General features: G+C 37.7%; 1 protein-coding gene across 1 annotated transcript in view; it reads right to left on the reverse strand.

Moving 5' to 3' along the window:
* GALNTL6 (polypeptide N-acetylgalactosaminyltransferase like 6) overlaps positions 1 to 20,412 on the reverse strand; it is a 1,153,240-nt gene that overhangs the window by 234,762 nt on the left and 898,066 nt on the right. The window lies entirely within an intron of this gene.

Raw genomic sequence — 20,412 nt, forward strand, 5'->3', positions numbered from 1 at the left:
CTCAGCCATGAGCCTTAAATGATAGGACAACTGGCATCCAGGACTGTCCTTGATTTTTGTTTTAATTGGCTTGATGAAGTCATGGCTTTTTGATAAAGAAGTAGGTGATAATTTGAATTCAAGTACCTAAGAAGATCTACTAATGTTTTCTAAAATGTAACCGTACCATGTTGAAGGTCAGGTTCCTCTATGCTGGAGATAAGTGTCACTATTAACACACTGCTAAGCACAAACATGACGCTCACTTCATTGCACAACATTGCACAAACTCCACATAATGCCTGCATCTGCACCCCATTAAATCTACCCACAGAATATCCACCTGTGAACCAAGAGTTTCTTTCCTCCCTAAATCTAGGATTTTTTAGTCTTCAAGCTACTTTAGGATGGGCAGACACTAGTGTCATAAGCCCCACAACGACAAAAATATGATCTTTCACTTTGTAGTGTTCATGACTTTGTGTTATCTCCTCCCTTTGAATGTAAGCACAACCTGTGATTTGTCTCTACCAAGGCTATGGCAAAGGTGACCCATCATCACACTGTGATTAGGTGGCTTTCTAAGAGGCTTCATCTTAGTAGACTTGAGAGAGAGATTCCTGGCTGGCTTGATGGAGCAAATAACCATGTTGAGAAAGCCAATATGGCAAGAAACTTTAGGCAGCTTCTAGGAACTATGATCGCCTTCAGCTGATGGCCAGTAAAAAGCAGGGGCCCTAAGGTTTGCAGCGAGAAGGAAGTGGATTCTATCAACTACCTGAGTGACCTTGGAAGCAGATTCCTCTCCAGTCAGCCCTCCAGATGGGAATCTAAAGTGCCTGATGCCTCCCTTGACTGTAGCTTTGTGAGACCATGAGCACAGAACCCAACTGAGCTGTGCCCAGACTCCTGACTCATGGAAACTCTGACATAATTAATGTGTGTCATTTTAAGCAGCTCTGTTTGTAATTTGTTATACAGTGATAAAGACTGATACAAAAGTTTTTTTTTTTAAATATCAAGAACTTAATATTCTTTAATGCCAGAATTTTGGAACATTCTGGCATTTTTACTCACCTGCTCTTGCCATTTAGTGAGGAAAGAGACACTGTACTGTGAAATAACCCCAGAAATTGGTTAATGTGTGCCAAAAATAGGAACATCAGCCCTGCTGCCAGAGGCCTGGTATTTTTTCAAATACTTGTAGCTTAAAAGACAAGTGTCCAACGTTGTGCTGCATTGACTAGCTAAATAGGGTGAAACAAAACTTGCTTGTTAGGGCCCGGTTAACATTCATTATTCAGAGGTTTCTGTTCCTTTTTTTTTTTTTAGATCATCTGCTTTCAGCAGTTTGACTCTCTACATACTGTTGACAGGAATTTGACAGATTAATCTGAGAAAAACATTTAATTCAATCAAGGCATATTTATAAGATGTTGTAGACTTGAGTGGACAGAAAAGAAAAAAAACATACAATGGAGGAATCAAGAGGAAATGTAAAGCAAGAGGAATTTTATAGATTACTTATTGCTAAGGTGCCTGCACATTCATTTGTGCTCTGTTACACTTGTTTCTGATTATTTTCTCTGCTGCTTTTGGCTTCTACTACAGGGGTGCTCCAATTGTGAAGCCCCACTGCCAGGCAGACAGACTTAGGTTTATTTCCTTGCTGTCCCATCACTCTCCTTCAGAGTTTCTGTTTCTCTAATTATACATTGTGTATTTAGTCTCCTTGTGTGTGTGTGTGTGTGTGTGTGTGTGTTTTATTAGAGTGGATTTGGATATAAATGGAAGAGAAAATTAAGAAATCTCAATTTAAAGGGAATAAAAATAAAAATGTCCCTCCGTCAAATATCTGGGAATAGAACATATAATCTATAGGCTGTCTATGTGTTGGTCTACATGAAAATATCATGCAATTCATTATATTTGTTGATCCCATTTTTATAATCACTCAAAGAATTATTTGGGGAGTTTAGAACAGTAGCTAGAAATAAAATTATTTACACTTTATTACAAATATACACTCTCTCCCTTTATCCCCAGTGGTCTGCTTGACCTTAGATATGTCATTTGATAGGTCTCAGTCAGCTAATCTGCAAATGAAGGCTTTGGAAACCTACTGCTGTAAAGTTAAATTTCGGTTCCATTGTGATCCTAACATGTAGCTCATCCAGTTTGAAGTGAGAAGTGAAAGTACTTTTCATTATGTCTGACTCATGATAGGTGCTTAGTAAATACCTATAATATTATTCTTCTTTTCCCTTCTTCTGCTTTTTCACTCTAATTTTCTATATATGACTTGATAGAGAAGCAGCAAAAACTAGAAATTGCTTGAAAGTAAGTCAAGATTTCCCAAGAAGGAAGTGAGGTTTTTCTCACAACTGAATAGTTACATTTGATGTGCCTATTTACGAATGGATCTGTCTCTTCCCAAGCATTGTAACCCATTATTATACATTCAGGCAGTGATACTCATACACGTAATTCCTGGGATTGTACTTCATACTGAAGTCAGTTGGGGCTTTTAATACACACATATGCCATGGTGAATTCTCTTTATTTCTTAGGTTGTGGCAATGACAGGAATCATTATTGCTTTACATTGTCCTGTTATTTATTGTCACAACAATAATAAGCATAAAGCCACTTTGCAATTATGTAGCAGAAGAGCTAAGAAAAAGGCATTGCATGAATACAAATTAGAATTCTCATATAAATTGTTTCCAGCAGGAAGTGGCATTGGCCATTGATATATTCGTCTTACTGCATTCTGAATGCAGGATTGATTGTTAGTATCCAGACATTGCTTATTTAATAGAGACATCCTTTCTGTATTATGAGTCATTTACACAATTTTAACAAACTGCCATGCACATTCAAATGTGTACTGAAAGATAGGCGGCCCAATGACATGCACTACACAATGCAGATTTACTCAACTTGCCATAAATGTTATGTGAAGACAGAATAATAAAATATAGTCCTTATAATCTGGGGACATATGATGTAAGTCTGGAGGTGGAATAAGCCACATGTTGCCACGGTGTGTTCATGACACATAATGGCTAAATTGGTGGTTGAGACTAAATTCTGTTTGTGTTCAGAGGAGGTGAATTGATGACTTAAAGAGAGCTGGAGTTACAGTGTTTCATGGAGACGCAGACCCCTAAAAATTTGTTTTTTATGGACAGAATGAAGTACTAGCATGCACAATATTTCTGAATATGACTTTTGACATGGCTACGGCATGTTTTAATTGGTGGCAATTTGTAGCGGTATAGGAATTCAACAGCAATATAAAAATCTAGGGGGAAGGTAACTGCCATCAGCAAAATTGGACAACTTTGGTATGTTGTAGGAGAGAGAAACTGAGCTCTCCCTTTGCTGCTAGCTGCAAAGAATTAAAGGCACCAGATACATTCCCTTCTCTCACCTTCTCATTTCTTCTAGATTCAGTTCAAATTGTCAGAGACTACCTTTCAGGGACTACTCAGTAAAACTGCATACAACTGTCCTGCCCCAGACTTTGACCTAGCCCTTGGTCCTAGTACCTGGTACTTCTTGTTTACGTTGCACTACTTCATAGTCTCCTAAGCCCTTATCACTATCTCTCTGTCTCTGTCTCTGCCTCTGTCTCTCTCTATCCCACACACACACACACACACACACACACACACACACAAATTATCTCCCCTACTGGAATAGAACTTCATAAGGACAAATAGTTTTGTTCACTGCTATATATACCCAGAGCATAGAAAGGCAACTCTACCACACTAAGTGCTCAATAAATGTTGAATTAATAGATGAACACAGCATGAAATTAAGAATCACTATCAAGTTGCTCTTTATTTTAAAGGCCAGCAAGTAGAGGCAAAATTGGCATGTCCAAGAATGTGGTGATCTGTATGGATTGACACCATCTTTGTTCATGCTCTTTGAATAACTGAGACTTCACCTTCTAGCATTCCGGGGACTCTGAACTCCCCTAAGTGCCAGGCACACACACTGTTGCCCAGGTGCTGCCAGCATGATTATTGATGGAGGGGGCGCTTCTGCCGATCTGGCAGTGTAGATGGAATCACATTCTGTTCAGCGCTTCCAGTAATGGCAGGGGAGAATTTGGCAGGTTGTGTATGGCTGCAGTGAGATCTCTGGGCTCATTATTATCCCATTCAAATGTCCCTTTCTCATTAATATGAGACGAGGCAACCAATCAAGCAAAAGGCCCACGGTTCTCTAACTGTTGCCAGCACTGTAAAAAGGCAAAGTGTCTTTTTTTTTTCCTGAATGGTTATAATAGACAGACTCATAGTCCATAATGGGTTAAAGCTGCTGAAAGCCCATCTGTAAAAAGCTACAATTACTAACATTACTGACAGCCACTGTGACAATGGAGAACAATTTTCTTAAAGCTAATTCAAACAATCTTTGGAGTGGTCATTTGTAGCAGTAAATAGATTGCTGCTAAAGCAGAGCATTTAAAGAGAATTTTCCCTATCGTGGAGCTAAAGCAAGCATATTTTAAAGGTTTACTTGGGAGAGGAGGAAAAGAAATGCGGGAGACATATATCTTATTAAAAGGCACTCATTCCTCTGTTCTCAAACTAATGTGCCATGCCATTACTCCACTACATAATGAGTGAAACATTGGTGCATAATTAGGCATCACCTTATGACAGCATGAGCCGTTAATCAAACAATAATTTTAAGGGTTGCCATGGAAGAAAGGTTCAGGTTTATTCTTGTTTTTTTTTTTTTTTAAGTAGTACAAGCTGCTAGGTAGCAAAGCTCCGAAAAAAGAAACATCAAACCTTTAAATAACAGAATCTTTCCTTTTTAACTGAAATAATATGCCTATTCATCCTCAGAAGTTGTCATTTCTATTCAGAATTGCCTTCAAGATTTTCTTTTGGGACTTTCATCACTAAAATTATTCTAGTCTACTGAAAAGAAGAGATACATGAAGTTAGGGCCTTAAAGTTTTCAGTGAAACTGGGGTAAAAATTTGGACAAGTGAATTTCACTGCTTTGTTTTTCTCTCCCCTATCATAGCCCCACGTGAAGATTAAATTCATCAGAGTTATTTTTATGCAGTATTAAAATAAGTTTTCAGGTTTAATCAATCCATTAATCTATAGTTTAAAAAAATAAAATTTAGCTGATTTGATTGTTTTGCAACTTACTGGTTTAAAGTCACTAAAACTACTGCAGCCTGTAGGCTTTTCTTTAGCCATCTAGATCCCTTGAAAATTTGTATTTATTATGTCAGTGTGGATGATTGCAATATCTATTTCATTCATGGTGACAAAATACCACTCTCATGTAAACCTCAAATCCTATTTTTTTAGTTCTCTGTCTTGTTGCCTTTAAGAGTGGAACATCACTGCTCAGTTGAGTTTTGAAGTCTCTCTGTGTTTGAAAGAAGCCCAGTTGGTCTGGTTGATATGGCCACTGAGACGTCTTGGGCTCTACAAATCCATCAGCTCCTTGGGCTGTGCGTATCCATGCTACACTACTGCTCATACTAGAGGAAAGATGATTTCTTCTTGCAGTACGACTCTATTCCCTCAGGATGGCTAATGATCAATAGTCATGTCTTCAAAGAATATGCCATTTGTCAGTAGGAAGACAGGTAAGAGGAGGCTTGGGAGCACTAAATGGAGAAAAGTAAGTTTTATTTCTGTCTGTGATGAGATTGGTAGGCAGTTCAGCAAATGAAACAAGAAAGGCTAAACTAAAAGTCCATGGGGTGGGGAAGTCTGCCCGCATTGCTTTTGAGCAACAACAGAGCAGCTACCTGCTATAATCATCGTATGTTGAAAGCAACCCAGAAATTGACTGCAGCCTGCCATTATTAAATGACATGATAAGGGATGACTAGGGCATTTTTAAATGAAGGCAGATCAAGAAGTAGGGGTTGTGACGAAGGAGGAAATATGAATTTCTAGGAATGTACGGATCTTAACCAATTAATTCAGATTCTTAAAATTAAAGCTGAAATAAAACCTAATGAAATTAAAACAATACCCTGTCTGAATGAACAGCTGAAAACAAAGGGCAAACAAGCATGCTTCCATATCAGTATATTTTAAGAAAAACTTTCTAGGTAATTAGCTTTATTATAATATATAGTATAATTAATATAATATAATAAATATTGCTAGATTGACACATTACCTTTCCCCATCTCTCTTAGAAATAACAAGCAATGACTCTTACCAGAGACTCCTATTGATCAGTTTAATTAAAATGCCATGGAATGTGTATCGCAAACATTCGATGAGGTTGCAAATAGATATTTTAGCATTCCTGAGTGATTTATTTTTCTAAAGACTCTTTAATTTGGGGAAGAACAGAAGAACCCAGCAATAGTAGTTGCCTTCAGGAAGGGAAACTGAAGGAGTGTGACACTGGAGGGGAAGAAGCTTATTTTTACCATGTAAACTCTTCTACCTTTCAAAATGTGATTCATGGGCAAGTATCGTTTGTTCAAGTATTGTTTGTTCATATGTATGTTTGAAAATATGTTATATTTTCAAAATTAAATACAGTCAAATGTTTAAGTTGTGTACTTGAAATTGTGTACTTATCATTTTTTCAATACCTAGTACTACTTCCTCTCTCAGGCCTGCATCTTTGGGATGTTTTGGTTTCTCTAGTCCCTAATAAAGCCCAGCACCTAACATAAAGGTGAAATAACATATCCCTAAAGGCCCATTTACTTTACCATAGCCCTCTCTTAATTTTTCCCTTGTTTTTTTAAGCCACCTTGTCTCTTTTTTTTAAGATTATTTATTTATTTATTCATGAGAGACACAGAGAGAGGCAGAGACATAGGCAGAGAAAGAAGTGGGCTCCTTGGGATTATGACCTGAGCCAAAGGCAGATGTTTAATCACTGAGCCACTTAGGTGCCCTGCCACCTTGTTTTAATAAATAGGAAAAATTTTTAAAAGCTCCTTTTCACTTTTGTAATCTCTCATGAGAAATATTAACAGGGGCAAGCACTTCTATGCATACATATATGCATGAACACCGATAATAACAGGCATAGATTAAATATTGTATTTCCTTTTGAGAAAAGGCCTGAAGAAAGTCAGATAAAAACTGAGAGTAGGACTGTGACTAATTCAGGTGAGATTTTGGGAAACTGATCCCATCAGTCTATTGCTACCTTGTACCTCTGGAACTCTGCTAGAAAACCTCTGATGACTTCTTAGCTGTGTAATTTTGAGTCTATCAGGGAATTAACCATTCTAAATCCTTTACTTTTCTGCCTTTTTGATAGGACTGATGTTATCAATTCAATAGGTGTATAAAAGAGGAAAGTCCTCATGCTGCAAGAATAGACACTTGAGATAGGGGCTGCATTATTTGTATGCTCCATCTCCCCCCTCCTCTGCACTTTCCTTTATCTTTCTAGCATCCTAAATGAAAAAGGGATAAATAAAAACTCCAATTTTTGTGAGTTAAGATTAGTCTTCATGCTACTTCATTCATTAAATTGTCACCAGAATGAGTACAATATAAAAGGAGGGGGAAAAAGTCTTCCAACTATGGAAATTAAGGGAAGTATGTGCTTAATGAGAAAAAAGAACAGTACTTACCCATTATTGTGATTTCAGAGAAAAAAGTACAGTGATGAGGCACAATGACTTTTTGAAGAGCCTTGTTATACATGAACTGGAAAAAAATGTCACAAGCATTTCTCAAGATACAGCCCAAGATACAGGGTAATTGGCAGTTACAAATTAGTGGTGATCAGCTAAAGTATGCCTTATTGCTAAAAAGCCATCTTATTTCAAACATCTCAAATCACTCACACCACTCTTGAAATATAATCATCAAAGCTTTTCTGAATTGGACCTGCCATATTAGCCTTAGAGCCACTCTCATGGACTCATTCTAGGAATTGCTGATATGCTGTTCATTTTCTGTCTCAATAAGATCTGAATCAGACTGACATAAAAAGATTTCAGATGGATGGGCTTAAAGAGATGATCAAATAAGTGTAGAATTTTTAGAGAACTAGCATCGTTTGTGAATTTCTAGTTACCTAGAGGAGGAAATTCTTTGCAGTCTTTTAATCTTTAATTTCTGTCTTCATTGAGCTTCATCAAAAGAGAAGATTTGGGATTCCATTATATAAGGTCAATATAAAATTTAATGTATGTTTATACATTAGCAAAAAGATTGGAAAATAAGATAATAAAATTCTGTTTACAATGGCATCAAAGCATCAGATACTTAGGAATAAATTCAGTGAAATATGTAGATGATCTATACACTGAAAACTACGAAATATTCCCTAGAAAAACTAAAGAGGACTGAAATGAAGACACTATTCAAGGATTAGAAGATTTACAATGGTTAAGAATCAATCATTCCCCAGTTGATCTATAGAGTCAGTACAATCCCAATCAAAATACCACTAGGTTTTTAAAAAACATATAATATGTATTATATTCCTATTGCTATTGTAACAAATTACCACAAACTTAATGGCTTAAAATAACCTTATCATCTTGCAGTTCTGGAGGCCAGAAGCCTAATATGAGTCCAGTGGGGCTAAAATCAAGGTGGTGGCAGAGCTGGTTCCTTCTGGAAGTGCCGGAGAATATCCCATTCCTTGCTCCCAGCACTCTTTGGCTTGAGGCCACATTGCTTTAATCTCTGTCCCATTGTCACATTGATGGTTCCTCTTCTGTGGTCAAATCTCCTCTACTTTACTCTTATAAGGACACTTGTAATAGTCTACTGGGATAATCCATGATAATCTTCCTACCCAAGATCCTTAAATTAATCACATCTGCAAAGTTTCTTTTGCCATAGAAGGTAACAGGGATTGAGATCTGAATTTTTTTTAAGTAGGCTCCACGCCCACCATGGAGCCCAAACTAGGACCCAAACCCATGACCCCGAGGTCAAGACGTGAGCTGAGATTAAGAGCTGAATGCCCAACCAACTGAGCCATATAGATGCCCTAAGATCTGAATATTTTTGATGACCATTATTCAGCCTACTGCAGAAAAATATAAAATTCTAAAATTTACATAGAAATGCAAAGAATCGAAAGCAGAAAAGACAATCTTGAAGAGCCTGAAGGTTTTGGTGTAAGGATAGATAAATAAATGAAACTAGGGATATAACACTTTCCTAAATTTCTCAGTGTTCTTGTAAGAAGCCCTAGTTTCCTGAGCCATTTATTCTATAAAGTTAGAGAAAATGTTTGCCTTCCCTTCTCCTAGACACATTTTCACATACCATAAGAATTAGATCTGTAGCTATTTCTTTTTTAAATTCAATTAGCCAACATATAGTACATCATTAGTTTCAGATGTAGTGTTCAATAATTTATTAGTTGCATATAATACCCAGTGCTCATCACATCACCTGCCCTGCTTAATGCCCATCATCCAGTTATCCCATCCTCCCACTTACCTTCCTTCCACCAACCCTCAGTTTGTTCCCATAGTTAAGAGTCTCTCATTGTTCATCTCCCTCTCTGTAGCTATTTCTAAAAAAAACTTCTCTTATCATCCCCAAAGTCAAATGGCTACATCTCTGGATAGGCACCTAGATTAGCTCTAAGGTTTCCAGGGAGACCATATTATATTCTTAAGTACTTACATTTAAAATAATCCAAATATCTGTATAAATGGTGCTGAATATACTTAAATAAAAAGTGATTCTTTTGCCCGAAGAGTTTGAACTCCCTCTCTCTATCTCTTAGCCTATCCAATTTTGATGATCACACTCTAATGTGTTTAAGATTCAGTCAGAAATTGAGAGGGTGGGCAAGATGGCAGAGGAGTAGGGGGCCTCAACTCACCTGGCCCCACCAACTTACCTAGATAACTTTCAAAGCATCCTGAACACCTACAAATTCAACCTCAGATTTAAGAGAGAACAGCTGGAATGCTACAGAAAGAAAAGTTTTTGCTTCTTATAAGGTAGAAAGGTGGAAAAATAAATAAATAAAAAAGAATCAAGTGGGGGAGGGGCCCTGAGAGGAGCCGAGGTAAAGCGGAGCAGGTGAGAGCCTCCAGGACAGGAAAGCCCAGCCCTGGAGAAGCAGGAAATTTAAAATTCACTACAGATTCTTCCTGGACAGATAAGTGCTTAGCAGGAAATCAGGCAAAATCCTAGGAGGGGCAGTGGAGCCTCCAGATTCCTGGAGTCACTATTAGAGGAGCTGCACCCAGGGAAAAGCTCACCACAAACCGAGGTCTGGTCTTGGTAAAGGCTGAAGCACCACAGCCCTGAAGGCATTTGGGGGAAGCCAGTGGGTCAGGTGGGTGACTCCAGATGGAGGTGGCTGTGTCCTGTTCCCTTCGGGAGCCGTGGCCCCAGGAGCAGGGTTCTAGCAGCGCAGAGCCCTGGATCCCGGGGCGCTGAGCACACACAGCCCACGATCCTGTGCTCCCCTAGGACAGGTGGAGGCAGGAGGGCACAGGACAGCGAGGACTCTCCTGCCACCGGTTGCCCTCAAGCTGTGCAGATCAGTGCCCTGGCACTTCCCACGGAGCATCCAGGCCAGTGCAGACTGGGAGACTGCCGGTAGTTACTGCAGGAGCTGACTCCAGAGCTGGAGACCTGGCCACCACCAGTGTTGTTGTTCTTCCCGGTGTCACCCTGTGCCTAATGGGGGGGGGGAGGGCACCAGGCAACAGAGCCCTCACAGGGTAAACAGCTCCTACTGAGCCCAGCACACGGCAGGGGGCGGGGCAGCTCCCCCAGGTGCACACACCTGACAGTACAGCAGGCCTTCCCCCAGAACACTAGGGGAAGGACAAGGGAAGAGAATGTTCTTGACCAAGCAGCGCTGGAAAGCTCCAGCACCAAGGGAAAATAGAGGGAAAACAGTATATAGAACTAGAGGGTGGGGACCCCTTTTGAATTTTTTTTCTTTTTTCCATTACAACTCTTTTTTATATCAGACTAAAAATTCCCAATATTTTTTCTCTTTTCCCACCTTAACTACAGTATTTTACCAGCTCTTCATTTTTAAGTTTTTCCCCTTTTGACTTTCATATTTCTACAATTACATGTCTTAGATATATTTTTACTTCTGGATTCCCTTCAACGCATTCAATTTAATTTTGGGAGATATACAAGATATGGGATTTTGTTTTGTGTTTTTTGTTTTTTTCTGCCTCATTTTGTTCTACAATGGCGAAAGTTAATACTTTCTAAAACATGACCAGCATACACTCAGAACCAAGTGGAATACCTTGCTGGTTCATTTTGTGACATTATATTCTTTCTTCATTCCCATTCTGCCCTAGTCTTTTATCTTATTTATGTTGTGGTGGTCAATGTTGGGACTTTCTACAAGTATTGCTGTTTTATATAAATTTGGGATTGAGCATCTTCTAATATACAGAACAAAATACACTCAGAACCAAGAGGATCATCCTCTAGGACCCCTCAGATAGACTACATTCTCTCTCCACTACTACTTCTTCACCATAACCATCCCCCAATACCCCCATTTTTTCTTTTTTCTCTTTACTTTTTTCTTCTTCCTTGGAGTTTTTGGCCTTTTATTTTTTACTACTTTGTTTTAAAATTGGTTTTTCACTTTAGTGGTCTTTTTGTTTTATTTTGTTCTGATCTTCTTTTTCATTTTCTGGTTTCTGACTTCATTGGAATCATCTAGGGTGGACTTTACTTAGGTCATAGTTGATATTTTTGACTCAGCCCATTCAAACAGCCACTCTGCACTGAACAAAATGACTAGAAGGAAGAACTCACTACAAAAGAACCAGAAACAGTACACTCTGCCAGAGTTACAGAATATGGATTTCATTTCAGTGTCAGAAAGCCAATTCAGAAGCACAATTATAAAGCTAGTGGTGGCTCTGGAAAAAAGCATAAAGGACTCTAGAGACTTTGTTACTGCAGAATTGAGATCTAATGAGGCCAAAATTAAAAATAAATTAGTGAGATGCAATCCAAACTGGATGTCCTAACTGCTAGGGTTAATCAGGTGGAAGAAAGAGTGAGTGATATAGAAGACAAATGGATGGTAAGGAAGGAAGCTGAGGAAAAAAAGAGAAAAACAATTAAGAGCCCATGAGGAAAGGCTTAGGGAAATAAATGATAGCCTGAGAAGAAAGAATCTGCATATAATTGGGGTTCCAGAAGAGACTGAGAGCAACAGAGGGCCACAAAGTATATTTGAACAAATCATAGCTGAAAACTTACCTAATTTGGAGAGGGAAACAGGCATTCAGATCTAAGAGATAGAGAGGACCCCCCCAAAATCAATAAAAACCATTCAATACCTTGACATTTAATAGTGAAACTTGTAAATTCCAAAGATAAAGAGAAAATTCTTAACGGAGCCTGAGACAAGAGATTCTTAATTTTTATGGGGAGAAATATTAGATTAACAGCAGACCTCTCCACAGAGACCTGGAAGGCCAGAAAAGGCTGGCATAATAGATTCAGGGTATTAAATGAGAAAAACATGTAGCCCAGAATACTTTATTTGGCAAGGCTGTCATTCAGAATAGAAGGAGACATAAAGAGCTTCCAAGATAGACAGAAACTGAAAGAATATGTGACCACCAAACCGGCTTTGCAAGAAATATTAAGGGGGACCCTGTAAAAGAAAGAGGAAGCCCAAAGAAATAATTTACAAAAACAGGGACTGAATAGGTATTACAATGACACTAAATTCATATCTTTCAATAGTTACTCTGAATGTGAATGGGCTAAATGATCCCATCAAAAGACGCAGGGTATCAGACTGGATAAAAAAGCAAGACCTATCTATTTGCTGTCTACAAGAGACTCATTTTAGACCTAAGGACACCTCCAGGCTGAAAATGAAAGGGTGGAGAACCACTTACCATTCAAATGGTCCTCAAAAGAAAGTTGGGGTAGCAATCCTCATATCATATCAATTAAAGTTTATCCCCAAAACTATAGTAAGAGATGAAGAGGGACACTCTGTCATACTTAAAGGGTATATCCAACAAAAGACCTAGCAATCATTAATATTTATGCTTCTAATGTGGGAGCTGCCAAGTATATCAATCAATTAATAACCAAAGTAAAAAGATAGATAATAATACACTAATTGTAGGAGACTTCAATACAGCACTTTCTGCAAATGACAGATATTCTAGGTACAACATCACCAAAGAAAAAAGGGCCTTAAATGATACCCTGGACCAGATGGATTTTAAAGATACATACAGAACTTTACATCCAAACGCAATTGAATACACATTCTTCTCAAGTGCACATGGAACTTTCTGCAGAATAAACCACATATCAGGTCTCAATTGATACCAAAAGATTGGGATTGTCCCCTACATATTTTCAGACCACAATGCTTTGAAGCTAGAATTTAATCACAAGAAGAAATTTGGAAGAAACTCAAACATATAGAGGTTAAAGAGCATCCTACTAAAAGATGAATGGGTCAACCAGGAAATTAGAGAATAATTTAAAAGATTCATGGAAACTAATGAAAATGAAGATAACACCATTCAAAATCTTTGGGATACAGCAAAAATGGCCCTAAGAGAGAAATACATTACAATACAAGCCTTGTTCAAAAAGCTGGAAAAAACTCAAATACATAAGCTAACCTTGCACCTAAAGGAATGGAGAAAAAACAGCAAGTAAAACCTACACCAAGCAGAAGGGAAATAATAAAGATTTGAGCAGAGCTCAATGAAATAGAGACCAAAAGAACTGTAGAACAGATCAACAAAACCAGGAGGTGGTTCTTTGAAATAATTAATAAGATAGATAAACCACTAGCCGGTCTTGTTAAAAAGAAAAGAGAAAAGACTTAAATTAATACATTAATGAATGAAAGGGGAGAGATCACAACCAATACCGAGGAAATACGAATGGTTTTAAAACATATTATGAGTAGCTAAATGCCAACAAATTAGGCAATCTAGAAGAAATGCATGCATTTCTGGAAAGCCACAAATTACCAAAACTGGAACAGGAAGAAATCCATGGACTGCTCATGGATTGGAAGAAGTAATACTGTGAAAATGTCCATGCTACCCAGGGAAATTTACATATTCAATGCAATCCCTATCAAAATACCATGGACTTTCTTCAAAGAGTTGGAACAAATAATCTTAAGATTTGTGTGGAATCAGAAATGACCCCGAATAGCCATGGGAATATTTAAAAAGAAAACCAGAACCGGGGGCATCACAATGCCGGATTTCAAATTGTACTACAAAGCTGTGATCATCAAGACAGTGTGATACTGGCACAAAAAGAAACAGATCAATGGAATAGAGTAGAGAACACCAAAATGGGCCCTCAACTCTATGGTTAACTAATATTTGACAAGGCAGGAAAGAATATCCCTGGAAAAAGGACAGTCTCTTCAATAAATAGTGCTCAGAAAATTAGACAGCCACGTGCAGAAGAATGAAACTAGACCATTCTTTTACACCACACAAAAAGATAAACTCAAAATGGATGCAAGATCTAAATGTGAGACAAGAATCCATCAAAATCCTAGAGAACACAAGCAACACCCTTTTTGAACTTGGCCACAGTAAATTCTTGCAGGATACATCTATGAAGGCAAAGGAAACAAAAGCAAAAATGAACTATTGGGATTTAAGATAAAAAGCTTCTACAAAGCAAAAGAAACAGTCAACAAAACTAAAAGACAGCCTACAGAATGGGAGAAGATATTTGCAAATGACATATCAGATAAAAGGCTAGTATCCAAGATCTATGAAGAACTTATGAAACTCAACAGCAAAGAAACAAACAATCCAATCATGAAATGGGCAAAAGACATAAACAGAAATCTCACAGAGAAAGACATACACATGGGCAACAAGCACATGAGAAAATGCTCCGCATCACTTGCCATCAGGGAAATACAAATCAAAACCACAATGAGATCCCACCTCACACCAGTGAGAATGGGAAAAATTAACAAGACAGGAAACAACAAATGTTGGAGAGGATGTGGAGAAAGGGGAGCCCTCTTGCACTGTTGGTGGGAATGTGAACTGGTGCAGCCACTCTGGAAAACTGTTTGGAGGTTCCTCAAAGAGTTAAAAATAGAGCTACCCTACGACCCAGCAATTGCACTCTGGGGATTTACCCCAAAGATACAGATGCAGTGAAACGCTGGAACACCTGCACCCCAATGTTTATAGCAGCAATGTCCACAATAGCCAAACTGTGGAAGGGGTCTTGGTGTCCATCGAAAGATGAATGGATAAAGAAGATGTGGTCTATATATACAATGGAATATTACTTAGCCATTAGAAACGACAAATACTCACCATTTGCTTCAATGTGGATGAAACTGTAGGGTATTATGCTGAGTGAAGTAAGTCAATCAGAGAAGGACAATCATATGGTTTCACTCATATGGGGAATATGAGGAATAGTGAAAGGGATTATAAGGGAAAGGAGGGAAAATGAGTGGGAAAAATCAGAGGGTGACAAAACATGAGAGACTCCTAACTCTGGGAAATGAACAAGAGGTAGTGGGAGGGGATGTTGGCAGGGGGATGGGGTGACTGGGTGATGGGAAGTGAGGAGGGCACTTGATGGGATGAGAACTGGGTGTTATACTATACGTTGGCAAATTCAACTTCAATGAAAAAAAAAGAAAAAAAGATTCACTCAGAAATTCTTAAACTTAACCTACAGAAGTTTATATACAACATTCCCTTATGGGAAGGGCCCATAAATTTTTTAAAAAAGATTTTATGTATTTATTCATGAGAGGCATAGGTGGGGCAGAGACATAGGCAGAGGAAGAAGCATGCTCCCTGTGGGGAGCCTGTTGAGGGACTTGATCCCAGGACCCGGGTATCATGATCTGAGTCAAAGGCAGACACTAAACTACTGAGCCACCTAGGTGTTCCGGACCCAGAAATCTTTTTAAGAAACATACCACGAGCTTCTAATGTAGGTGGTAAGGACCACTCTTTGAACTTGGTCACGGAAAAATTTTTTCCCCCAGACAAAATGATGATTCACACTATTTGTTGAAGGAGATAAGCAGTGCAATATATGTATATACACACACACATACACATCTTATGGAAGTAAAAGGAGTTTGGGTTTTTTTATTTGAAGAGCTATTATAAATTAATAAGATATATGTATAAATAGAAAAAAAGCAGGCTGGGGATATGTGTGACCAATTTCCAAAGAAAAAATATGAATGGTGAATTAAGCTATAAGACAATAGTCACAACATTATAATGAACTCAATGCAAATTTTGATAAAGAAAGAGATAGCAATTTACAAATCATCACGAAGGAAAAAATGTCTCCCATGGACGTCAATTAACAATATGAGAAAAATAATGTAGGGAACAGAAAAGGGTTTAAAATGGACTAATATATTTCTAATCTTAGTCTACTGATAAAATTTCCCAATGTGTGGAGGCACCTGGGTGGCTCCATTGGTTGAGCCACTGACTCTTGATTTCCATTCAGGTCATGATCTCATGGGTCATGGAGTGGAGCCCCATGTGGGGCTCTGTGCTTGGCGCTCAGTGGGGAGTTTGCTTGAAAGATTCTCTCCCTCTGTCCCCACTTGCTTATGTGCCCATTCTCTCACTCAAATAAATAAACCTTTTTTTTTTTAAAGTAAAGTTTCCAATGCGGAGGGCCTAGTGTCAATATTACAAGTAATGGTTCATTGTTTTTATCATATTTACAGAGCTTCATTTAAAGAGTAGCTTCTATTTTATAAGTATTATTAAATGATTATTTCCTAGTGACAGGGGGACTCTATTATTGTTTCTCTACCTTTCTTCTAGCTCTCATCTTCTATCTTTTCTTATTTAGTCCTTACAAAAGGCGTATGTGATGCTTAATCTTCAGCTTTCAGATGGGGAAACTAGATAAATGGCAGAGCCATTTTGACTCTTTGACTTAATTACCTGTGTTTTTAAATTCCACCCACATTATTACATATAACAGTATTTAGAGGAAAATAGTTTTGTGATAGGAAACTAGATAGGCTAGAGCTTATGTGACTATTAGGAAAAAATATGTTACTCAAATTGAGCATAGCCAAGGGGTAGTACCTTTTCTTAGGTGAAATGAAGAGCATTTAGTAAGTGGTCTAGTTCAGAAGTGCTCAGGGGAAATGTGGTGAAGTAAGTGGGTGACAGGTTATGAAGGTAGCATGGGGCTGGGTTGTAGGCAGATATTTATACTCCCTGGGGTAGGGAATATCCAAAAATTCTTGAAGATGTGACATAATGCAAGATTTGGGAAGACAAATTCAATAATGCTCTCCAACATTGGGTGGATTGCCACGATCAGAAAATAGAGGGGGAGGTATCAGTTTTTAGGCAAATATCTTGAAGGATGAGGAATAGTGAAAGGGGTTATAAGGGAAAGGAGGGAAAATAAGAGAAATAATAAACTCAGATATTAGTAGATTATGTCAAAATTCTCAGAACCTAAGAAAAGATCTAGGCCCTATGGCTCTGATAAGAGCCTTTACACCTCAATTTCAAATTACTGAATATCTTAATTAGAAAAACCACTGTTATTTGTTTTCACGAGATCCTCTTGGGTGATTTTTTTACTTGGATAGCAGAGTTCATACCAGGTGATGATGTCAAGGTTGGGAAGAAATTTCATATGTGTGGAAAGAAATTGTCCAACTACTTTTCGGGCCATTTTAGTTTCTTTTGGAAATGCATATCTCTGAGTTTTCAAAACTGCCTCTTCCTACAAATATATGAGCATTCCCCTTTGGTCTGATATTACAGCTAAGCTTTGCAAAATTTTATTAAAAAATACAGCAATGTTGGCAAAATAGTGTTCCACCACTTCTGTTGATCCAATATTGTATACACACTTAGAATTATTTTAGTCTTAAAACATTGGAGTTTAGCTGTATCATTAGACAATTATCTATGGCAAGATAAAAATATTGGTCTTGTTAGTGTGATGATACAATTTAGTGCCCAAAATGGTACTGTATGCTAGTAATTACAAGATCAGTAGTTCTACTTAGCTTATTTTGAAAATGACATGGACTTTATTCATGGAAACTATTTGCTACATCTTCCTGATGCCAGGACAAATGATCTATTCTGTATAAAAGTCAATTAAATTTTATTTGCAATTAGATAAATGCAACGTTTACTGACTTGGCCATATCTACTTTTCTAGTGTTGTTTGGTCCATGTGCCTCATTAACTTTTCTTAGTAGGATAAAATAATTTCTTAAGTGCAATATATCAAGGATAAGTAGTTCTTTACCTGGATACAGTAGTTTGAACATTTTAGTACACTTAGATTTTTATTTACTGTTATTGATGATTGAAACTAAAAACCTCAACAATAAAGAGTAAGAGCAACAACTATCATTTATTGAGGAACAAATATGTACAGGTACTGTGCTGGATCTCCTTTTTTCTATAAAGGTCATTTATTCCACATTATAATCTTATGAGTATATATTAGCATGTAAGAAAATTAAGCATCAGAAAGGCTGAATTATTGTCTAAGAATCATGTGGGCTGTAGGAGAGAAATTAGGATTTGAATCTACATTGCTTTAATCCCAAAGCTCAATGATCCTTCTTCATATGATACTGCTTCCCATAATAGTAACACTGAAAATATCAGCAATATGATTTTATTTTAAAAAGTATAAAGACACATTGTAGGGTAAATCTTTTTTGATTTTTGATTTGTTAAGATGAATCACACCATATCAAGAATAAACTAAATGTTATGTAAAGACAAAAAGCAAAATGGAGCTTTGGCTCATCTTGAAGCAGGTAACTCAGATCTCTATTTCTTGCTCTGACATTTGTCTGAAGCCACAGAACATCTGTCCTTCAAGGGTTTTCTAGCTCCTCAAACTAAAAATGTCATCAACTGAGTTCATTATCTTTTCCTCTCATTTTTTTTTTAATTTCTTGATTCCTTTTTGCCAGGGGCTCTGCAGTCTCAGCTACCCAGGCTTAAATACTAGGGGCAGTTCCTCTTCCTTCCATCTGACTTTCTCCATTGCTAGGTCCTGTTGACTCCTCTATCAAAATTTCACCTCTTCTCTAATTTCACTCCTCCTACTTTAGTGCAGCCTGCTTTTTTTTCTTTCCAGAAATGTATGTGTACATTTATATATATTTACCTCAAATTAGCACATTGCTAGTTCCACAGCAATGTTTCTGAGTCACTGCCTTGATTGTGCTATTCATCTACTCTAAAACCTTCACCAGCTCTCTATTGCCTATATTATAGGGTTGTCAGAAAAATTGCAGGATTCCCAGTTATATTTGAATTTAAGAGTTGCATGGGATCTGCTTATAGTACAAAGAAAGGTTTACTTGAAATTCAAATTTGACTGGGCTTCCTGTGTTTTTATTAGCTAATTCTGGCAATCCTTTTATAGTTTTGAATATTACCAGTAAGTAATATCATTGGACTGAAGGATGGACTGTATGAAGAACAGAAGCGATGGATAAAGCTAGAGCCATTGGTTGGGCTCATTTATTTGTCAGATGATTAAAGAGATTTTTTTAAATTTTTTTAATCTCTTTAATCATCTTTAATCATCTGACAAATAAATGAGCCCAACCAATGGCTCTAGCTTTATCCATCGCTTCTGTTCTTCATACAGTCCATCCTTCAGTCCAATGATATTACTTACTGGTCCCACACATGAGCTATCCTATGGCCATAGACTGAATGTCGGTATTTCTTCCCAAAAATAGGTGTTGGAACCTGATCCCCAAAGTGACGACACTTGGAAGAGGGCCTTCGGGAGGTGATGAGGTCATGAGAGAGGAGCTAGGAGTTTGAGGAGGGAGTTACCCAGCTTTGACACTTGAGAAGCTTGCTAGAATAGTTAAGGTCTGGTTGTTGTGGGCATGGAATTTCATTGTTACCAAGCTTTATACTTGGTATAAAGTATACTTATAAGTATAAGTATATACTTATATATACTTATACCATACTTTATATCCCTCCCTTGTGTACCTTTGTATATCAAACAAGATTGTTTTGTGAAAACCTCTGGCCTTAGTGATATATTTTCATTCATTTTTTTATCAGTTGATATCAAGTGTTCTGGTAAGTGTCAGGCCCATTGCTTCTTGTTCTCAACAGATAAATTGCATCATTCTGGTTGTTTCTGGTCTGACACAAATGATAAGTTGAAAGACTGCCCAGTTTAGCTCTTTGTAGACAAATTTTACACAGGTTCAAGATTCTTTAGCTCTGATTTATTAACTACTCTCAAGAACATATATGCAAGCCATATGATGTTGGAAAAGCAATGCCTAGGAACATAATTCTGGGTTCTGTTCATTCCATCAATATGTAAATCATCAAGTAGAATACAAATGCCCCAGCAGCAAAATAGTCAGAATGACATTCCCACCATTGCATATGGATGAAGCCATGGCTGATAAATTCCTTCTCCA

Source organism: Nyctereutes procyonoides, unplaced genomic scaffold (genome assembly GCF_905146905.1).
Source record: "Nyctereutes procyonoides isolate TBG_1078 unplaced genomic scaffold, NYPRO_anot_genome, whole genome shotgun sequence".
NCBI lineage: Eukaryota > Metazoa > Chordata > Mammalia > Carnivora > Canidae > Nyctereutes > Nyctereutes procyonoides.